The 25,189-nt window shown below is 30.8% G+C and overlaps 1 long non-coding RNA gene across 1 annotated transcript in view; it reads left to right on the top strand.

Annotated features, from left to right (window-relative positions):
- Positions 1-25,189, top strand: part of LOC142318293 (uncharacterized) — a 123,477-nt gene that overhangs the window by 90,306 nt on the left and 7,982 nt on the right. The window contains exon 2 of the long non-coding RNA XR_012754868.1: positions 10,221-10,257. This is a non-coding gene — a long non-coding RNA (uncharacterized LOC142318293). The remainder of the gene's footprint in view (positions 1-10,220; positions 10,258-25,189) is intronic.

Consider the following 25,189-nt stretch of genomic DNA (forward strand, 5'->3'; position numbering starts at 1 on the left):
AATTAAAATTATCGAAATGAGGAGTTTCAACACATTTTTAACGGTTTTCTAATTACGTTATCGTAATTACCCGAAATAAGAAACAATGGTTTCATATATTTAAACAATTTTTATTTTTACTGTTTCACTGTTCTTTCATTTTCTCTCGACTCGCCCAAGTTTCCGATTAAAGGTTATCAATGGGGTCAAATTTAGGATAAAAAATTCAACACTTCAGTCAAAGTTTGATTTTTGTGTCGTTCTCCCCATCCATCGGAGAATGTTATAAGATCTCCATCCATACGGCATGAACAACCTGTTTTGTATAAAGAATTTTATACACAAGAAACTATTTTGTTAGACCGTTTTCTGCTCACCTTCAAGCTACATATACGTAAATTAATTTTCTTTTCTTTGTGAATCATTGGTGGTTCCAGAGCACGAAGTAAAATTACTTTGTGTAGTAAGAGCTCTGGTTAGTGAAAACTATACCTTTTGGCAATCGAATGAATATGTTACTTGCTTATTTCAAGCTCATTTTTTATAGAAAATTCTTCAACAGAAAAAGCTAAGAAAATTAAAACAGATTTAGTTAAAATGCAAATTAATAGTATCACAAAGATTTATTTTTATTGAAACATAATTGTACAATACTTTATTGTGTAACATACAGAGCGCATAGTACCTAATTTATATATTTCTAACTAATAATATTAAATGAACTAAAAAGGTGCTGATGTATTGTGAGTAGTATATCAAGCTTGTCAAACGATAAAAAATAAATTTCCATTATCTAACTCTTGCTTCAGAAAACTCTTTGAACTTTAATTTTTGAGCATTTTTATTCTTTTAGTTGTTACAAAATGAAAAGAAAGTAGCAGTTAATCGGATTTTCAATGTAACGACTAAGGCAGTGAAAATGGTTAGGTGAAGTAGCAAGGAGAGGGTTAAATTTCGGTACTGTTATGTTTGAATGATGCGGTTGGGTTTGGATGATGTAAAATAAGCGTTTACATGACGTCCTGCTGAACACTGACATGTACGTTGTCGACATCTAGTCAACAAAGGCTTATTTGTTCACCGTTCTAAATTAGTTATTTGTCTGTAATTTAGAGGGCAATACCTACAAACCTCTCTGCAGGTTTTCAAGGTAATTGTTCAATAGATAATAATTTTAAAATTTAATCGATTTTAGCATAAATTTGAAAAAAAAACTATTGACGGAAAGTCAATAGTTTTTACCGTCAACTATTGACGGTAAAAAACTATTTAACGATTTAAACTTCAGATATACAAACATTTTTTTATGCCAAAAAGTTTAATTACAAAAGAAGCAATATATTTTACAGAACAAGAAGAGAAAAGATTGATGGCTGCATCCATTGTTAATGAAAAATAGGAAAACTGGAATCCTTCAGTTGGGCGCAACAGCTCGTTTTCAACCTACATTCTACTACAAAATTTATGAACTTTAATTTTCGAAGAAAAGAAAATACAATTTTTTTATCTGATAGTTGCAGCAAAATATTTTTCTATTTTATCGCTTTACCTAGTAAATTTTTAATCACGTTAGGAACGCTATATCCATTTCACAACTAATAAGTATTAATAATAAGCTTGTTAACGAAACAAAACAAGTAAAATACTTATTTACTTATGTTTATAATAAAAAAATTTTAACGTATGTTTTAGTTGTTTCATTCCATCCATTCAACATCGGGTTAAATTTTTTACCCGTTGGGTGGTGTTTATGGGCGTACTTGATTAGTGTCACTTTTTTTCTGTAAAGGTGCAGATTATTAGGGTCATTGAATTCAAAGTTTAATTTATTTTTTATTACAACTTCTTTACTATATTACAGTATCTATATATACTTATGTCACTGGAATTTAATCATCTGCTCTGGTTGGCTTCCTGTCTGAAGGAAGAAATTTACTTAAGTGTGTCGATTGGGCTTAAAGTTGTTTGAATGAATGCCTCCCCACTACTGTATTCCTCATTGTAATCATATATATAATTATTAAATTAAATGTTTGCATGGTTATATTTATATAATTTTATTTTTAATTTTAATATTAATTTTTTAAGTTAATTTGAGGTTTATAATAATACATCATAAGTTGCCATATAGTGCTCTTTTTATAGTAATAAAAGTTAGCGTTTTAGTTTTAAAAAAAATCTGATTCTTCCCTAGAAAGATAACAGCCAGAATTAGTTACAGAATTGATTAAATTCGACGTAATAATATTTACGTATTCCGTAAATTCTTTTACTGATCTGTTACCATAACAACAAGATTCCTGATCGTATAGCAAAAGTGTTGATTAGTCAAATGTTGACAAAATACCTTTATTAATTTCCTATCTGAAAATATCTTACTATCTGTTTACACTACTCTTAACTAATTAATCATTATTCTAGAGAATTAATAAACAAACTTCATGTAGTTCAAACATAAATTCATCGATCGGTTTCTGGAAATTTAGATTATTAAACAAACGTAAGAACTTTAAAAAAATTGGAGGAAAAACTTGATTAAACTTCTGTAGTTGACGTTATTCCTAAATTATTAGCTCTTACTGATAGATATATGTCGAATCACATTGAAATTTTAATCTAAACAAAATTAGAACATGATGTATTTTTAATGCTTTATATAATTGGTAGCGTAGTTTCATATTAAATATTCAAAGAATTTAATAAAATTTTTAAAACTACATATTATGAAGTAGATGAGTAATCTATAGAGAGACAAATACCAAAACTGTTTTTATTTTTACAGCTTACCTTTCCTTCCATTACTAATATATTTCAATAGGATACATTTTAAGGAAGAAAAAGGTAATCCAGTGCCGCCTGTTACTCAAAATTATTACTACCCTTGGCGGCTTTCTCTCGTGAATTATTGCTTTAGTCTTAGTTAATATAAAAAATTACAATTTTTTTCTGGGCGATAAACGCTTCCGCGTTATCATCGCCCGGACACGATATGTTTATTGTTATAAAAAAAGATATAACAGATTATGTATCTCAATTAGAGTTGTAAAATTATCATCTGTTTTACGGCAGATGGCATGAATAGCTGAAACAAACTACAGCAGATAAAATACTTGAATATAAACGGACGGCCCTAAGAAACCGTAAAAAATAAGATAACAACATTTCATTACCTGCTAGAATGTTTCGCATGTTAGTCGCTAGGCAATGCCGCATAACAGATACAATCCAAAAGGATGTGGTGTACTATTAGTTAGCAATCGCAGCGTACACAAACGGGTGTATCTGTTTGCATGATCACATATTCATGAATAACCCTAGTGTACCCTATTCGCAAACGGCAGATAATAACCTTCTCTCGACGGTTACTTCTGCTTGAGGAGCTCCACGGTGACAAAGTGTTCTTAGTTGGACGAAGTTTATTGTTAATATTAGCATCAAACACACTTTGCCGCATCCTATTTAGAAAACAGCCAAGTCGTTCGAAGGGACGCGAATGGTGAAAGGAGTGTGAAAAAACTTCCTCTGCCGCACCATCAGCGCGCTTGTTGCCTAAAATCCTAATATGGCTGAGAATCCAACAAACTCCCATTGTTGTATTACAGTGATTCATTTTCGAAATGACACGATGAATCTTATGGACAATAAAGTAAACGTCAATAATCGCCTTTAAGACACTCAACCAAAAAAATGTCGAAATTTTGGGCTAATGACATGTAAGGCCTTATTAATGGTATAAAGATCTACAACAAAATACTGGTGATGCTGGGAAGGTTAAATATCTGTGTTCTGTTGCCAACCACAAAGCCCAGCCAAAAGAATTAATATTCTAGAGCCGTTCGCCTAAACTGTAATATCAGCATTAATGCTATATATAATGTTATAAAATTCGTTCTGTAAGATAACGGGATTTCTGTTCTTTTTATCATACTGACAAATATCAAAGTAGTAATTAACGATAAAAGGCTGCTAAGGGGGTAATATCATCGAACGGCAGTAAGGCCTGAGAGGTGATTGTATATACGGAGCTGAGAAAAGGCGCTAAGCTCTGAATGCTTAGCTGAGCAGTAGATCTCGGTTGTTCCTGGTATCGATTAACATGCTGATTGGAGAATACCGCATCAAAGGTTCAATGAGCTGGTTGCGCTTTAATACAAACCACACTGGAGCATGTAATCTGATTCCGCCTACTTCAATGAGAAAGCTCACCGCTGTCCACCAGCAGACTTACCACGGGGCTTGAGCGAAACGCACCTGTGGTAAGACGGATGAATGAATGAATAACGGATTGCATCGAGCATCCTTAGAGGAGTGGCCCGTGTGACTCCAGCAGAGCGCACGCGTACTGGAACTAAATCTAAATACAACTGGGTTCACCCAGGTTCCCAGAGGACATCGTTCAAGACTCACTACGAAGATACATCCACCCATCGGAAGTGAAGAGTTTCCACTTTGGGTTACGGTTGCATTTCGTTAGGTGTCGCAACAACGCCGAGTGTAAGAGAAAGAAGAAACAACGTAAACTATTGTGTAATTGTGTAAGGGTGTAATTTGTAATTAGTGTATTGTTCTTGGTGTAGTGTAGGTGTATAGTGTAATGTGTTCTGCAGCTCTGTGTGTAGTGGGAAGAGTAGCAGCAAAGTCTAGGACCCTGGGGACGCCAACCCCCAAAGTTTTAAATAATGAGACTCCCCGTCAGAGGAAAAAGACAGAAATCCGGTTATCTTACAAAACACATTTTTTATTACTGTAAATAGCCTGAATCGAGATGTAGTTTATACAGATGGTTCCCGACACGGTAATTTTTTTGTTTTTTTGTTGAATATCTACGATACTATTACTTGTTGTTCCCCACAATTTTACGCCATAAGTCCAGAGTCATCTTAGGATAACTTTATAAATCAGAACTTTATTTTACAACGTGAGGTGTGACTTTCTTCCTAGCAGCGAATGCAGTACCCTATACTTCGCGTTTAGTTGTTTTCTTTTCATCCTCACGTGACACTTCCAGGTCAAATGCAGATCTAAGTGAAGTCCTAGATACAACACACTCCTATTTGTGGGATGGTCCATCTTTACAATGAAACAGTAACCCCTTTAGAATTTTAAAGGATTTATTCTTATCTTAGTATTTCTCTTTTTAAATTATACTCGTCTTCTACCTCAACTAGCGAACAAGTTTTTGATTTTTCTGGTTGATGCCTTAAAATCATGTTGCAAATTTAAATTTAAGGATACACACACACACATACACACACACACACACACACACACACACACACACACACACACACACACACCTATGTATTCTTTATTCTTGTGTTATGAATTTGTCTTATATTGTTAAATTCTACATATTATGTATTTGTTACGATTTCACCCACTCTTCCGTCCGGTGCTGAAACCTAGCGGTGGCTAGGGTGCCCACAGCAAACTATGGTCACCAGATTATCACGCCACTCTACGTCACAAGCTGCTCCCTCAAGCACTGTACGTAGCGTCTTATACCAGTCTACTCATACCTGACCCAAGGCAGTCGTGTCCGGATGGACTCTCAATTCTTGTTTGGATGAACATTACTTTAAGTTTTATTTAGCTTATGTTTGCTATCTTTAAAGATAAGTTATAAGATACAAGTGTTATGTTACAAAATTCTTTTAAACCGCCAAGACGGCATGCAATAAACAATCCTTCAGTAATCAACAATGTGTTGTCTTCATTCATCACCTATGAACACACAGTCCACCCTCGCTCTAAAATCTACCGCAACGCTGTTAACTAATGGCGTCCCGTGGACGTTGCAACAGTATTTTATAAATTTTTATTTGGGTGATAAATCGGTTGTGTTGTAATATTGCATTTAACATAGCTCTATGCGATGTAAAAATTCGATTACGGATTTTGATTTGAAGAAGAAAACTTTTGTGGGACCCAAATAAGAAACGTCTAATTTTTTTGTTACGTTGATTATGTGAAAAATGTGGAATTTTATTATAAATACAAGTTTCTGTAGATTTAATATATAATTTTAATTTACCAAACATAGAACAACGCCTTTCCTAGGTTGATATAGGTTAAAAAATTTGGTTTTTGGGTAGTCTATAATGAAAGAAATTATACTATGTTAAAATAACAAGAGTTTTATGTGTTTGAGAAAGAAGTTTATTTACCCACTTTGTTTCAGATATGAATTATTGTGGCACTTTGATTAATACAATATACATACTTTTACGTTTGTTAAAATATATTTTGACTACACGAGAGGAAATTTCATTTCAAACATTGTTAAGAGAACTTATAAAATGTTAACATGTATATATATTATAGAAGAATATTTTATTAACTATAACTTTTTATAATAAATAGATTTTCTCTTCGAGTTCATTTTACTTTATATTACGAAAAAAATTAGAGATATTTTAACCAATTTTACGAATTATGGTTCTTATTTAACCAAATATTCATGTATCTTTTAGATTTAAATTTAATATATATATCGTTTTTTATATGTGTGTATGTGCGGGCGCGTTTTATAGAAAGTATAATTTTAGCGAACACATTTTGTAATCGACAAAGTGTGCTTACAAGTTATATTTATATATGCAATATATATATAACTATTAGATATAAAAGTTTTAGTTTCATGTATATGTTTATATATATATAAATATAATCTACGAAGTATAGTTATAAAAATATACATTTAATAAAATATCTTTCCATTTTACACACACACACACACACACACACACACACACACACACACACATATATATATATATATATATATATATATATATTAAATATTTGAATCGATTTTAATTCTAAGTGTCTATATACATTTCTATACATACCATTTGAAAAACTGTGCGTTAGAAATGTCGCTGAAAGTTAGCGCTTGCCTACACTTAAAGAGGGTTGACAGATTGGGGTCAGCCGGCCCACTTTTTAACGCTATCCTCCCCTTGATACCGAATAGCGATCCAATGGAAAAAGGACTGTATGATGGGTTCTGTAGTTGATTTATAATTAAGAAAACATTCATGCTGGTGATCCACGGAAATTATATTTGCATTTAATAAGAAAGCACTACTGTCTTGTATAATAAAGTTGCACAATGTATTTGGAAATAGAAGCAATGTTTTAAGAATCTCTTTGTAAATTAAATTTATTTGCTTGTCTCTTTATTATATTAATTTTGTAAATATTGTTATAGTGGAGTCATTCCCTGTGTGTTTGATAAATAATTTGGATGTAATAAATTCGTAAAGTGCATTTTTGTATAGTAATCAATTTAAATAGTTCGATCGTTTTTAAAACATAATTTCTTTAGATATTACAGCCAATAATTAGTTCTAATTCAACGTGTTTTGTTTAGAAATCCGTTAAAAATGGATAAGTTAAAGTTCCGGTCCGTGAACCGCTATAAAAATAGAGGATTATAAAAAGTATAATTTTTGATATGAATAATAACGTAGTAAAGGAAGAATATATTTACGATAGTGAAGAGTAAAATATTAGCTATCGGTAACATTATTCCAACATAAGCTACCCTGTCTCAAGGGTAAGACCGTCGATTATAGATACCTGCTGCAAATTTTATCATCATAAAGTTACAGGTAGTAACAAGTAGAATTGATATCCTATTCTAACCGCAGAAATATGTTACATTACGTTTTCGTTAGAAATGTATATTGCTAGAAGCAGCAGTTCAAATTTACATAGAATAATATTATCTGTTGTAATATTAAAAAAGGGCCAGATATCATTGCAGATGAAAACAAGTATGTATATTAAGTATTATAAGCATTTAGTTTAAAGATTATTATAATAATTTCGTAACATATAAATGCAAAACCCATTCTTCTAGTGGATTGTTTAAATCTTAAAAATAGCAGACCAGATAATCTAAAACAGGAAATGGAGAGACTAGAGATTCAAAAAAGGTGGAAACACAAACGAGGGTTTTAGTCAGGGAAATATAGATTAATTGATAAAAATTTAAGAAATGGAAATAAAAAAGTAGAAAAAACTAAAAAAATTATACAAAGATGTTATAAGCAGCGCAGTGAAATAATTTTTTTAATCATGGTCGATTTAAAACCCAAACAACAATAGCTGCGCTTACGACAATACTGCTGATTTATACGCCTCCCAGCCTCTTCAGCAGAAGTTGAGAAGATACAAAGTCAAGAATCAGGTTATCTAATTAAATACGTAAAGATGACAATCTGATAGTAATAGGGTGGAATGTCATAGCAGGATAGGTCAAGAATAGGAAAAATTTGGAGAGTATGATCTAAATTTTATAAAGGTTTTAAACTTTATTTTAGATATTTATGATGTCAAAACAATTTATAAATCTTTGATTTAAATTGAAAATTTTATTTTGAATTATCCTATTTGCATACTTCAAAAGTCCAGATGTATTTTGTTAGCTTGCCATTAGATTTTTCAGAATAACCATTCTCATGACAACGGCATAACCACAATGTGCGTTTCATTCACGATCTGAAAAGGTACAGACATTTTTATAAACCAGTGATAACAAAATTGATTTAAGGCTTAAATATTCTAATTTTGAAAAGTGTGAGAATAAACAGGAAAAATGGATAAACTAAGAAAGAACTAAACTTAATCTCTGCGTACATAAAAATTATTGCTTCCGCTTCTGACATATTCAAGATCCTGGAGTTCTTTCAGATAATTTTTTTATACAAAAAATTTATTGCACTCTCAACCTAAAACCTACCTCTTTAAGTTTATTTTTGTTTTTATCACACCATGAATGAAATGAGGTTTTACTTGGTAATTTAAATAAATGTATGTATATATATATATATTATTAAGATTCTTATTCTTCTTATTGATGTACGATTACAATTATCTTATTCTTTTATTATTATTAACAGTTATATATATGTTAAAAAAGTTTTTGTAATTCATAATTTCAAACTGGATTTCATTAGAAAAGTTCCTGAGAATTTGTAAATAGTATTTCTGGGGGTTGCATTTTATAGAGGAAATTTTGAAACTTGTAAGCTGAATTTTGTGAAACAAAGTTTATATTTTTCTAAAGGATATTCAGAACAACAAAATTTGAGGCATTACTTTCTAATAGAGCCAGAGTTACTGGTTTTGTTGTTAAAAAACTAACTTAGGTAATAATAAATATATAATAAATATTAATAATAATAATATTAAATTTAATAATAAAAATATTAGAATCAATATTAAGTCAATCTTTTTTAAGAAGATGTTTTTTTCATAAAAAAAAGTGTGTAATATGTAATCAAAATGTATTTCCATTCCTTTTTCACATGACCAGATAGTGGCGCATTTTCAAAAACTGTTATGATATAAAAATACTTCATTAGCGTTAGTAAAAAGTAAGTTTAGTTGCGCTTTAGTTGAAAGAAAACCAGTTTAAGGAAAGAATGCAAATAGATATAATAAAGTTTAAAATTAAACCTGAAAAATTAACATCAGTCACTGCTTTAACTATTGATTTAATAAGATTTAGTATTTGAAAAATAATCTTTAGTTAGAAACACCAACTGATATTGTCATCTTAATCTTTTTAAGAAAATTCGACTAAGAGTACAATTTAAAAAAAAAAAATCATGCCTAATTCTTTATCACAAGAGTGGTGAGAAAAAATTACATAATTCCTAAAAAAATCCAAACGGAGCGACGTTTGTTTTAATTCATTAAACGAAAAAAATTCAGAGGTTAACAAGAGCAATGACCACGGGATATAGCACCTTCTCCATAGTAATAAACAGTCAATATTGCACTTCTTTCATGATTATATATGAAAAGTTATATAACATATACCGACTTAAATCAATATATTCATAGTACGTCTTTCTAATAGACTTCTTCTAAAAAGATATCAGTAATAGTCGACAGGATTCTTCAGTAGTTTTACTTCCAAATAAAACAAATAATTTTTACAGATTTATATTCTTTCTTTTAGAAAATTCTGCTAAATTAATTTATAGTTGAACATTGTAATATTCATTGAAAATGTTATTTATTTGTATTATTTTGTGCAATAGCAGAAAATTCTTTCTATCCCAAGCAGAAAATATTTCTTATATATTTTATAGTTGCAAAAGCGGTTATTAGGTAAGTTGTGTGTTCAGTGCATAAAACATACTATAATTTCCTTTAAGCAATATTTATATTAATATATATTTATTATTTGTCACAATTAACTGATTATTTATTTATTATTACAGGAGTTAAAATAATGTCGAGATACTTCATAATAATAAGGTAAGTGAGTTATTCATGAATTCTATAAAAGTTCCAAATAGGAAAAAGATTAAGTAAGTTGTATTCTGTTCTAAAAAAGGAAAAGAATAAATATAAAAATTCATTTTTCTTTTTATTCAGAAAATAATAATAATAAGAAAGAAATAATATTTTTTAATAAATCTGTTAATAATCTTCTAATATTTTCTAATAAATAAATAATTCTAAGAATAAATAAGAAAGATTATTTATTTATTAATATCGCCAAGTTAACTATTGTATGCCAAGTAATGTAAGTCGATTGTATCAGTTCACGAAAATTGTAATCGTCCTGAATGTCAGATGACTCTAAATAGTGTTTGATTGTAAAAAAACTGTATCAGTAATGTTTTCAGTATATATATATATATATATATATATATATATATACTGAAATATATATATATATATATATGTGTGTGTGTGTGTGTGTACCTATATATACGTATACAGAATGGATTCTTGGAACTTTAAATAAGGAAAAAGTTCATATAAAGCGTATGTCCGAAAACGCTTTTTCGAACTATAGCTAAAGAAAAATTTCATCCGGATTTCAGTTTTCCCGGTTAAATGAGGTCATATTGAAATATTTAAGGAGTTATATAAAAGGTAAACTTGATAGATTTTTTTATGATTTTTGACCTCAAAAGTCGAATAAACGGGTCCTAAAAGCTGCAATTTTTATGAAGAGAAAAATTCTGTGAAACCTTTTTTCTTAATTATTATAAAATAAAATGATAAAAGTTATAATTGCATTCAGTACGCAGAGTCGCCCATGAGGAAACCGACGCAATTCATAGGTGTACTCCTCTTATCAAAATAATGAAAGCGTTCACGTAAACATAGGTCTGGAAACATTTCATTAGCGAGATTCGGCTAGCGAACGATTTCGTCCGGAATTCACCTCCCTCGGTGAAATGAGTTCGTACTGAAATCTTTAGAACTTTAATCGAGGGGCGAAATTAAAGGTCTTCTATGGGTTTGATCTGTAAAGTTTAATAAAAGAGGTTCCAGAGCTATATATCTAGTAGTTTTGATAATATCCGAAGTAAAACTGAAAAAATTGTTGCTCGAAAACCGTCTTTTTTGGTTTGCAATGTTTTTAACTTTTGTAAATTTATGACAATAATTATTAAAATTTGTTCCACATTTGTGGAAAAAATTTTAATGTTTATTGTCGAAGATGAATTTTTATGAATATTAAGGACAAAGATTAACTTGCCATGTACAAATAGAACGTATTCAATAGCATGTATTTTAGTCAGTTATAGTGGAAAAAGCACAAAGATGTATTATAGGGTTTTATTTTTGTATTTAAAATTTATTACTTTTTTAACTTTAATTAAATTTTTATTGATTATAAATACTATTAATTATTATTGTAATGTATTTATTCAGCTCACAATAAAAAAATATAAGGGTTAACAACGGTTAAGGTGTTATAAACGAATTAAAAAAATGATGATTACCTTAATTTCTTAATGATACTGACGCAGAACTGTGGGTATGACTGAATAGTTATTCATTCGAATAGGTTACTATCTGACAGATTCATTTGGGTTAATAAACGAAATGAACATAGCCTACCCAAAATTGAAATCTGAGTAGAAAAATCCTGGGAAATTTAAAACTTAACACTATATGTTATCTGTGTGTATAAGAAACTTAACATTCTTTACTTTATTATAAAAATACACTTTTATTTCCTTGTAACTAGAGTATACAGATTATATCTTCAGCCATGACGCGTAATTTCTGATAGTCTGAAGCACAGTGCTGTCAGGACCTTTTACCAAATAAACAGATTACATGTTACCTGAAAATATTTGTAACTTAGTAGTTAATTTAACGAAACAGTTTTTTTGGCTAACACGGTTAGTATGATTTTCACAAAAAAGAAGTCCAAAATTCTAGTAAATGATTTCCGGGAAATCGCGGTACCATTAAAATGATTCGTAAATGTAGTGTTATAAACATACCGTTGTCATATCGGTATAAAGTTATTTGTTTTAATCGTGTAACTTATCACAAGTATCGATGGCGGTTCACCTCATGACCTGTATCATTAATCAAGACGGTAATGATTGGTTGAGTATTAGATTACTTCCGCATCATTTTTATCGCTTCTTTCAGTTAAAAATAAAATATCAAGTTTTAAGAAAACCTTGTCTTTTAAAATATTTTAAACTAGGTTTACAAGTTTTACCGGAACTCAAAAAAAGAGAGAAAAATATATTTGTATAATAATTTTGCAGTATGAATACAAAATTTTAACGTGTAACTTTTATTTTTCAACGGTGGATAGATCAAACGGGAGTATTGAATCATTCTTGACAGATGTGGTGGAGCGTTTGTAATTTATTTCAGAGTTCAATTAATGGTGATCCACTTATATTTATTACTGAAACGAAGGAGCTCTGATTTCTTTAAATCCTTAACTCTGGAGTTATAATAGGCAAGAGAAAGTTATGTTACTACTACCAAATCTTTAACTACAAATTAAAAAAAAAAACACTATTTTTCGTGAACGTATTTTAGCAATTTAAAATTCGATGAAAATCCAGTTTTGAATCCATATAATTTATTTTTTTTTTTTTAGGCTGTGTTGTATAATGACAGAATATGGATCTGTATTTTATTATGGTGTCTGACTGACATAGCTAATTAAATATATAGGTTAATATTACACATATTGTTAATATTTTACATATTGAATTGCATACATATTACTACACCTGATTTTATTATGTTACCTGTTTATCGTTGACTTATCTGTTAAAGACTTACAGGCCTTAACTCACAAAAAAAATAAATAACATTTTTTAATTAGTAAATTCTATACAAAGAATTGTAAGATGGAAATTTTTTTTGTCATCTTTAATTTTAAGTTTCTTCAAGCTTCTTTAAGTGACCATGATATAAATTTTTAATGGCAGGTATGTGAAGGCCTTTTTTATATGTTTTTATTAGTTTACTAACGACTAGACCTTTATACTAAAAAATAAAAAATAAATAGTACCTGATATGAGTTGCAGTATAATATACGAGATAGTTTAGCAAGAAGCTGGTTTATTTGAGCATTATTTATATGTAACAATTTTTTAAGATGTTAAATTAACATTCTTAATTGAACAGACTGGAAAACTGTTCGTTGATATTGATCATTATTTATATATTAAACTTGGATAGTTTTGCAATCCTCAGAAGCTTTATATTCTCCAAATGCACAAAAATTTATTAAAAAAATTTTTTCTTTTAAGTTTACTCCTCAAAAAAAATATTAAGAAATTGTTTTATATAGTACAGAAAATCCGTCAATAAGTAAAGAAAAGTGAAGTGATAAAAAAGAACTTTTTGAATAAAAGTAGAATCAGAATTAAAATGAAATCATTGGCCGGTCATGGCTTGGAAGTAAGATGGTAGTGGAAAGAGGAATGATATATTGTGGCAAGGGAAGCTACTTCAGAATGATTCAACCTCACAATCCCGCAACCGACTCTCATCATAAATAAAACATGTTTCAATGCCTGCCGTTCCTCTATCTACATCCCCCGTCCACCTTCATCTTCCTTCTTATACATTTTATCTATTCAGCGAAATAAGCAATTAGAAGCTTCTTCGATTTATCTACAATTTAGTTGATTATATAAAATCCTGAAGGGTAATAAATATTAATCTCAGTGTAATCTATTCCATCTACTTAAAGAGCTCTTTCGATCGATACAAACTTTCTAATACTATTAAATCTACACGGAAAATATTGTGAACTGTCTTCTTTTTTTATGCTTTGACAGATTTATTTTAACTAAAGAAATCATTTTTGGTCAATTTTTCAGGATTATAATAAATAAAATTTTCTGTTCTATAACGTTAGCGTAATACAGATCAAGCAAAAACAATTTTTTTTAATGTAAGTAACGCATAAAAGTCGTATAGAATTCCTCAATTCATAAATCGGATGCAGAGAATCAAGAATAGATTTAAGTGAAGTGTCGATTGGAATTTTCACATAACTGGAACAATAGAATCAAATCAAACAGTTGCTAAAAAATTTTTTTTAAGTCCGTTGCTTCTCTCTAATTAAATTCGTCTCTTCTCCTACATAACAAAACTCAGAAAGAAAGTATTTTCGACCGCAAATGAATTCACAAATATTAATGAACGTTTCAAGTTACGATTTAAAAAATAATTCTATGAAAATATGTTTCGTAACTGCTAATAATCGTTATACAAAGTCGTAAATGTAGATTAATTTAACAGACATTTACGACGAAAAATGAAGTCCAATTATAAAGTTTCTCTTGGTTTTGAAAATCTTATTTTATCACATGCATTCCTCCTTATCACATTTAAACATGGTAATTTCAGTTTGCTAGTAGTTGGAGGGAACTCTTAACCGGAAAAATTTAACAAAAAAAATCAATCAAAGGTTTATTTCGAACCAGCGTGTATAAAAAAGCGCTGAATCTTATCCTATCACGCGTATCCTTGTGATGATCTTTTGGTGTGGAAGTTCTTTACAGTCAAGCCACCTTTCCTTAAATTTGTTCTCTTACCTGAAATTAGTTTTTCACTGTCTAGAGACATTTGGCAAAGATTCGCGCTTTTATATTCTCAGTAACTAAAATTTCCACCGACTTTTCTTCATTACCGGTAAGTGATACCCAGGATGTTGTTAACGAAATGACAATTATATCAATAAAATACTTTTTGGTAATAACTTACTGAATGGCTATACGAGTTGCACACTCAGTTAATTATAAAGTTTGATTTTTATTAGGTAATACGGTTGATTATTAATATTTTGGTGCAGTTCAATTACGAATTTTGAAATAAATGTAGAAATATCAGGGATAATTGGCTTGGTAAGATCACCAAGATTTTGGTACAGTTGATTATTGCTTGTATAAAATTGGTAATACTACGTGATTCTAGGTTTTTAAAAAAGCGTAAAATAACTATGTATTTATTAGATTCTTCAACTCGCTGCTGGTGTTTCTCGATTTAACTTTGTTGCATCGAGAAACTTGAGCTTTTAGCAGATAGCGGTGAACTTTCTTTCTGATAGCGGCTGAATTGCTTGATGATGATTTCAAGAGTTTTTTTTTTTTAATCTTGTTAGTCTCAATTTTCTGTTGCCAAACATCGAACATCTCATAAGATCTGTGGGCGCTTGTGTGAGCTACGTGAGAAATTCTGTAGGGAAGCTATATGTGTACTTTCTACATTCTTGTCTTCGAATTATTTTTATGCATGTTACGGCATTAATCAGCAGTGCATGTCTCTTTCAAGTTATGCCACTTCAAAATTTAAATTTTAGATTTTTTATACCGATGTCTTGGAATTCCGGTACGAGTTATTAAATGTTTTTTTTGTGAAATAAATCCTGACTACTGTAAGTCTAAACAAGCTAATTCCTTTGGATTAGCGATGATTATCGGTGAGAAAACTTACGTGTCAAACTGTTTCATTAAACCAAAACATTAATAACTTAGGTTTTTTGAATAACTGTACCCCAAATCATATACCGTGTAAATTATGTGCTCCAATTTAGTTAGCGTACATCATGTGCTTGATACACATAGAACTGTGGTTGATATGTTGAATACAAGATAGCAACTTAGGCTAACTAACAGAATTTTAATGATAAGAAATAACTAATTAAGGTTTTCTACAAGAATCCTTAAAAAATATCCGTATTGAAAATACTTAAAACACATGACGCAGATTGAAATTACAAAGCAATAAAAAATTTAATTTTTATTTACTTATATATTTGCCTTTTATTTGATTTCTTCTTTTCTGGGAATATAAATTACTTTCTGTGAATTAGTGTAAGGTATTTGTATTCACTTATATTTAAAAGTTTTACTTGTATACACAATCAAATAATAATAATAACCAAAATTGAAAGTGTTAATATATGATACCTACAAAAACATTTCTTTTTTAAAAATATATTCTGTCACCAACAAACCTTCTATATTTGGGCATAATTTACTGATTTCTAATTTTATAGTGCTTAACATTCTAGTGTAACACTATATTATGAAAGCCACTATCCTTATCTTTGCTAGTTTTTTTGTTGTCTACATTTAGCTGTGACGAAGTGCAAGATATGTATTAATTCTTTTACGTAAGAAAAACAAATTCCACTTTTCTTTTGTATCTTCATTCACATGCTAATCTGTTTTTTTATGATAACTTCAACCATCGTAAAAGTTTTACTGCTGAAGTAACAAAACACTTTAGTTTCATGTTGTACGGGCTTCACTTATATAAAAATTTTAATTCAGGCCTATTTAGTTCATATTTCATTCCTTTTGAGAGTAAGTACAAATAGAGCAAAAGAAAGTTAATGATTTTAAAATTTTTTTAACATTATGTAACTTTTCAAATCATGGCTTACTTTTCTATTGTTAAATTTTATCGTTACTCAGTATTTATTAGCAATCTGCTTTCATTAAATAAACCACCGTTAAAATAACCACTTAATGTACCCTCGTGCGGACTTAAAATATATTTTATTTCATAATGGCATAATTTATCTTATATTAATTTTAGTATAGTCTCTAGAGTAAAATTTTATTATTATTATTATTATATTCATGTTCATATTCTATATCACAAATTATATTTTTTGTAAAAAAACTATTTATTTATATTTTATTATATCGTAGTATTAACATTCACTTCGGTACTCTCTTTGTCAATTATATTTTTATTAAGCTTGTCCGATAAAATGAAACAATTTTTTGTAAAAAAAACTATTTATTTATAGTTTATTATATCGTAGTATTAACATTCACTTCGGTACTCTCTTTGTCAATTATATTTTTATTAAGCTTGTCCGATAAAATGAAACAATTAAGATAAAATATATATGTATTTTCAAAAGACTAATTATATTATAAATAAAATGTCACCAGACGATGAAAATTTTTCATTTACTAATATGTATAGATAGCAGTCTTAGCTCTCATGAGATATAATTGCGGCTTGTATTACAATTAATTATAAAAATCTCTAACGCTTAGTATTTTAATATTCTGATTTTGTACTAGTAATGAACCACAAAACTATTCTATACTTTTTAAACAAAGTTTAGATAGTACATAATTCTCCCTTAATTTTGATTTTAAATGGGTAATATTATTTCTGACATTTACTTCACTAACGAAGTCAATTGACTTACCACCGGAGAAGAAGTTCTCTATTTTCAACATTACAAATCATTATTCTCTTGTTACGGAATAGAAAAATCGATGAGACCGTTATTTTTCGTAGTCATTTAAGTCCTTAGCTTCCTTATGAGTTCTATTTTACTTGTTTATTGACCGTTTAATGGATACGCAGAACAACATAAATTTTGTTTTTATTGTAAATGATATAAAAATTAAAAACTGATTAAAAAACGTAAAGCAAATCTTTAAAGTTGTTTTTGAATCTTTTTGAGGATTCAATTTATTTAATAGCAGTCTAGAACTCTTACTCTTAATGGTGGTTAAGGGATTATTAAAATTCTGTTTAGAATTGTTAAAAAATCTATATATATGAAATAAGTATTGACGATAATTTAACATTTTTCTTAGTTGGACTAATTCATTTTAGAGAAATATTGCTCTTACCTACCTTGTAATATCTAGTGAGGAAAACTAAAATTAATTAATCATATGATGATCTAAAAAATTGTTTTAAAGTGAAAAAGTACTTCGACCTGATTTTAATGCAAACAGATACGCGTTGATCATGCGTATGTACGTATGTACGGGCGTGCTCATATAAAATTTGTGCAATTTTTATTACCTGAGCGCGTTACTCACCCGTTTCATTTTTAATTCATAGTATACTGTTATTCTATCTAAAACGATTGGAGAACAGGAGTAAGTAAACTTAAAAAGTAAAAAGTACTTTAAAAGTAAATGTATAATTTTATGTATTATTCATTTAACAGTGCAGGCTGACGACAAATTGTAATTTTAGACATATAGATAATCTCACCTGTTAAAAATTATGCAATCAACTTGTGCCATCACTGATCATCATTTTTGTGATAATGCTTGTTCCGGGTTCAAATTTAGTTAAAAATTTAATTACTGTACTCATAATGGGTTTTAATTCCTACTTTATTGAACTTCGATGGTATTGTAGGACAATTAATACAGTGTCGTAGAAATGATTCGTTAGAGACAGTATGAACAACCAAACTGTAACGCTGCTTATATCTTGTTAGATGGTCTTAATCTCAAACAAAAAATACCAAATGTAAAACAGATTTTCTGTTTTATTTTCACTTATTTTTTTGAAGAAAGATTTAATAGCAATTTTTTTTTGTAACTTAAATACAATCATTTTCTACTGACCACCTTTGAGATAATTACACGTTATATATATATATATTACAAATGAATTATTAATAAGATTTTTTTGTTTTTTTTTGTTTCTGGGCGAAAAACGCCTGGGCATTATCATCGCCCGGAATTTCAATTATAAAGGATAAAACATCTCCAAAATAACAAAACTTATAAAATGTAAAATTAATATTACACATATAGTAAAAATTTATTAAAACAAGAGTCAAGAAGGTAAAATAAAACTCAAACTAATACTGCAGACGAAGTCTGTAAAATATAAAACTTACAATAATCGAATAAAGAAACTATATAAAACTTATCTAATTCCGATGGGTTGTGCAAAATGCTCCCTTCTCGGATAATAAAATTAAAGACATAGAACCAAAAAAATCAAAATTGAAAGTAAAGGTTAAAAATTATCAGCAACTCTTCTAGCATAAAAATATATATGATAATATTAAATTTTTGCAGTAACCTGGTAATATGCAAAAACAGAATCATCCGGTCCAAAATTTCGTTATTATTGTACAAGACATCACGGATGTTTCCAGGTAGATTAAATTTACGACGCAACGCCGCATACCATATGCAGTCCACGAGAATGTGGTGCACAGTCATGTCATCGTTTGCATAGAGAGGTGGGACTTCTCCTGAAATTAGGTATTCGTGCTTGATCCTCGTATGTCCTGTCCGTAACCGGCAGATGACCACTTCCTCCCGACGAGATTTTCTGCAAGACATGATCGATCGGCTCCCCAGTTGGTGTTACTAAGGACCCGCATCATATCTAAAAGTTTGGAACATTTTGTCCTCAATTCCTTTATATGGTTGACCCAAGTAAAACGGCTATCAAAAAGCAAACCTAGAAACTTGACGTAAGGATAGAAGGGTTCCGTAGTCGAAAAAAGACTACACATTTCGTTTTGTCGGATGAAAATGTGAAACCAGTAGTCGTGGACCAAGCCTCAAGGCGAAATATAGTGTTCTGTAGCAGTCGCTCTGCAGTGGGTATTGAGCGGCTCGCAGTGTAAATAACAAAATCGTCAACGAATAGAGAACATGAGACAGGAGCCTGACGTATTTTTAAAGGTAGTCTTTGAAAAATATAAATTATAACAGATGAATTTTTAAACATATTACAGTATTATATACTGTGTGTTTGTGTGTGTATATTGTCGCCGAATGGCTTCGACGACACGTGGCACTTACTAACCTTATGGTAGTCCTGAAAAGGGCTGTTGTCGTCGAATGGCTTCGACGACTTGTAATTCATATTCTTGTGGTGGTCCTGAAAAGAGCCGTTTTTTGCGTTAGCTCTGACAAGATCTGTTGCGTTCGGAAGCTGGTCTTTGGCGAAGTCGGGGAGTTGCGGCTCGTTCGTTGAAGTCAGACCGGGCTTTTCCTCAGTGGCAGTTGGATCCCCACCACAGCGTGGCAGTTGTGACCTCAGAGCCCCGCAGCGTCGTGTCGGCGTCGGTCGTCCTTCGCCGGCGCGGCCGAGGCGGTTCTCCTCGAACGATTCCACGCTGAGCCGGCTGCTGCTGTTGAGTCCACCGACCAGGGTGATTGAAGCCCGGCGAGCTGGAGAGGGAAGGTAGCGGCTCCCTCGGCGGGCCTGCTGCTCGAATGTTAGCGTCCGCCGGGAGGTCCCACGTTGAGGCGGCCAGGGAAGTTCTTCTGTCTTCTTCCATCTTCTTCTTCTTGGTCTTCTCCAGGTGGTGGTTGCCGATGAATTGAAAATCCACTTTCGTGCACCCTCTTTTATTGGAAACTAAGAGTGGGGGGGCTGCAGCGCTGCCGTGGAGGAAGAACTGCGCGGTCATCTTCGCGGTGGGAGCGATGCTTGTATCAGCGCGTACGTATACTGTCCGCCAGCTCACATCATTCCTACCGTGTTCGCCCGCCGATATTAACTTAGGCATATATGTGGTTATAATGTATACAAAATTTCATTACAATATTAAAAAAAGATGAAGTTCCATTCATACTTACTGATTTCTGCATCCGTGTTCAAATGCTCTATTACTTTTTTATATTTAATTCATCCATGGAGCTATTTAAAATACATTTCTTCGTTGTCGATACTCAATCGATATAAATTGAAATATATAATGAATATCAGCTGCACAACAGTTTAGCGAAGGGAAAAAATTAATTCGCCGACTGTTTCAAAGTAATCAATTTATGTACAGAGTAACTCAAAGAGAACGACCCTATTCCAAACAGATACATTTCGTAATAAAAATGTGTTATAAATACAAGAGAAATTACATACTATTAAAAAATATTTAAAATTTCACTTACCAAGTTACAAATATTCTAATGCCCTCCATCAGACAGGGATAGTATTAAGGACGATAATTGAATTTTTCCACAACGCGTTGCAGACAATCTCTTGTTACAGAAGTTACTGCACTTGTGAAGATCTGCAGCAGTTTTCAGCTCAATCAAATCAACAGCTATGTTAAAAAATAAACACTTTTTTCATATATCCTTAAAAGGAAAACGACACAAAGTCTGGGGATTTTAGGAGCCAGAAGTGTAGTACCAGGTCTTGGGCTATCGTACGTCCTACCATGCGTTGAGGAAATGTTTCATTTAGAAAGCGACGAACTTAGTTGAGCTGATGTGGCGAGGTCCCATCTTGCTGAAAAATGAGTTCTTCAGAGTCTTCATTTAGTTGTGAAGAAAGCAGTCCTCCAGTATTTCAAGATAAGAATGCCACGTTTTCTGTATCTTTTTTAAGATAATAAATAATAAACTAAACTTCTGAAAGAGCCATACATTGTTTTGCGCACAAAAAAATTAACTTTTGGTGAAACTCGATCTGCTCTTCAATCTCGTGCGGATTCTCAAGTACCTGTCTGCGAATATTGTGACATGAAACCTTACCTCTTAAATGAAATGTTGCTTCGTCACTAAAATTTAACCGCAATAAGAAGCTATCGTTTTCTATACCAACTAAGAGCATATCATAGAAATCTTTACGTTTTCTTTTGTCACTTTCACGAAGAGCTTATAAAAGTTGTAATCGGTATAGCCTGAAATACAAGTGTCGTTTTAACACACGCTAAGCAGTAATACGAGCTATTGATGGTTCTCATCTAGTGCGACAAATAGATTTTTACGGGCTTAGTTGAAATGTCTCTAGAATTCATTGAATATCTTCATTTAATATGGGTGGTCGCTCTCGAATTTCCCCTTACATAAACATCCCGATTCTTTAAATTGTTTATATTAGGGACAAATGTTGTTAGCAGATGGTGGATCAATCCTGAAACGCTGTCTAAATGTACGCTGAGCAGGTATTACGGACACTGTCTTGCTAAATTATAGAACACGAAACACCTTCTATTGCATAGACGCCATGTTGTTTATGACTGAGGTTAACTTAAATTTGAGCACTAGTATTGAAATTTGGCCGCCGGTTTGAATTACTCTAAAACGGACACTTTCTAATGGTGCAAATTTTATCCACTGATCATACGCGGTTGCATGGGTTCTAAACTCGTCATTATTTTTTATTAACTCTGTGTTACGGTACGTTTTTCTGAACAAAATTAATTTTATGATTATAAAACATAAAGTTCAAAGAAGATCTCCACATTAATTCATTTAAAAATAATAATAAAAAAATATTTGAAAACCGGCTAAAACTCTATTGTCTACGTAAAAAATTAATATTCGTTTTAATTATTCGAAAAAAATTACTTGAATACGGATAAATTTGAATATAAATGATTGTGCAATATGAAGATCCCTTCGTATTGCACGAAGTAATTCGGAGCGATATGTTGACAATTCTCGACGCATCCCCACATTCATTTGCATATTAATGATGTTCTCTTTTCTGGTCCACTTCACCGTTAGGTTGCGACATTATTTATTTTGTATGATTAAGCAGCACAAGGGCCATTTTTCTAAAATACTACATAAATAATGTCTTTCATAATATTTTGGAATATAATTTAAAAATATATTACTTACTGTTTATTGTTCGTAGAATTGAATTAAATTAATTTGTGGTTAATTGTTACTAGTAAATATCATTGATGTTTCAAAATATGCTGTAATTATTTTTTTGAACATAATCTATATGTCCTAGTTAGAGAAAAATTTCAAAGATTATGAAAATGTTTTTTATTTTTATTTAATTGAAGCAAAGCATAATTTTTATTATTATACGACGATGACGTTTCAATATTTCTGTAAATTTCGAATTAGTCGATGCAGTATATACAGTTAACTGTAAGATCGGCCTACTTTAAAACTATATTCAGTTCTAAATTAATTTTTAGAAAACATTATTTAGGCTAATTTTATTATCTTTACTATTTTATTTTCAATGTGGTTAGCAAAGAAAAGCAAGATGAAGAGACGAAACCAAAAATTGTTTGTGACCTTTATGAAAGCACAGTAGCATTTCATCTAATGATAGTTAAAGGTGTTTTTAAATTTTCTTAGTTAAATGCTGATTAATTACAAATAATTTTTTTTTTTCGTTTATTGAGCCTTATCATTTTTGTATTGGTCCTCGGTAATGTTAGTGACGTTATACATTTCGTTCATTCAGTTCCTTAAGATGACTAGAAAGTTGGCAGAGAACTTATTACATATAACGTGTAACCATTTTACATCATAAATATTACGTTTTGAGCAGCAACCCAATTTTTCACGTTTTTTGCACGAGATGAAACAACTGTTTTCTACGGGGTTTACGTCGAGGTGATAGAGTGGAAGACGTAACTGTTTACAGCTACAGACAATACTATATCTATTTTGTACTTCTTTATATGTCTTACCTGATTGTGTTAATCTAAACAATACAATAAATTGTTTGCCACGAACTCATAAAAGCAATATTTCTTTGCACTCTTTCTGTCTCGCAAAAAAATTCTTAATACCACTAAACGTGTTTAAGCACCTGGACGTTATATCACGTTTGCTTTTATTCATTATGATAATTATAGAAGTTTATCTGGCCATAATAATTACACTTATTACGAATAAATTTTGATTTTTTTAAAGTTATTTTCAATGAATCCCTCTTCATCCTTTGCATATAATATAGATACATGTAACATAGAGACTTTGGAAATAGGTACTGAAATTCCAGTATTGGGCTCTTCCGATCCCCTTCCTATTTCCTGTCACTGAATGCAGTGATTTTGAGTCTCATCAATATGCACGATCGGCCATCTTCATCTCTAAAAGTTTTTAAGTGTCTTATGTATGAAAAACTATGGTATGTAATTTCCAGTATTTCAATCGCAACAGATCTGTTTTCTTTGTTCTTTCACCACTTAAAATTTAAAGTTTGAAGAAAGTTTCTTAAATTTGATTTATTCTCATTGAATTTATTGTCTTCCTTCAACTTTAAAAGCTATTTTGGCAATGATTGATCGCACTAATCAGTTAAATAGAAGTAATTTACTCTACGACGAAGAGAAAATTATACAAATTAATGAATCATTTCGGTAGATTTGGTTTTAGAAGAGTATTCACCGCTTTCAACCCGTTTGATTCTATTTTAATATAGAATCAAGCCATTTAACAGTAGTGTTTATTTCTCTAGACAGTTCTGCCAATCGGCTTTTTTTGGATATTTTTATTTCTTCTTGAAGCTTTTCTATTGCATTCTTCATTTTTTGTATATTTAATTGTAAGAAGAGACGGCCTTTCAGAAATGGATTTGAATTCTAGTACATTATCTTGTTTACAAAAAAAAGTGGTACCTAATAATGGTATACTTTCCGTAATTTTGATTGCAAGTTTATCCTTTAAAATTCTATAATTTTTCGTATCTGTTACATTTTCATATAAAAACCTGGTTTCTTGTACTACTAAAATTTGGATCTCATTTTTGTCTAAAGGTATTTCTAATTCTTTTTGCTTGCCAACTGTTAATAAGGAATTGACATTCAATATACCGAAGAAGTAAAATTGAAATTCTTTTAATCTTTATCTTGAAGGGTTATAAGGCTGTGACTCACCCAGATTACAAATGTTTGGACCTCAGATCCCTAAGTTCCGATGCATTGCATGAACCAATGGTGGATTCCTCACTTGAGTTACCGCCTGGGGTAGTGCTTTTTTTTAGCCTATTTGTCATTCTCCAATTGAAATTGTAAGTTGTGAATGGTAGAGATAAATTCCAAGTTAAGGTCAGATAGTTAGTCCGAAATTCTTCATGTTCGGTTCAGTTAGAAATTAGATCTAACCTATCCCACGGCACCAAACACACGCAATCAGTCATCATTTGCCCTTATCAGAATCTATGAATAGAGTCTGCGATAAATGATTTTCCCAGAAATGGAGACTTACCGCTTTTTGCCTTAGTTTATTTCTGGATTAATTTATTTAGTATGATATACGTTCATATTATTTCTATACGGTCAGCAGGCTACTTAAATGTACGCTGAAAAAAACAATTCTTACTATTAGGCATCAATATTCCACAAAAAAATAGCCGTTTACCCTTCCTTCTGCAAAAAGAACCTCGCTTCAAAGGACTTCGGTCTTTCTCGTCTGTTAAATGTAAAGATCTCCGTATTTCAGTA

The sequence above is a fragment of the Lycorma delicatula genome, chromosome 1 (assembly GCF_047948215.1).
Source record: "Lycorma delicatula isolate Av1 chromosome 1, ASM4794821v1, whole genome shotgun sequence".
Taxonomy (NCBI): Eukaryota; Metazoa; Arthropoda; class Insecta; order Hemiptera; family Fulgoridae; genus Lycorma; species Lycorma delicatula.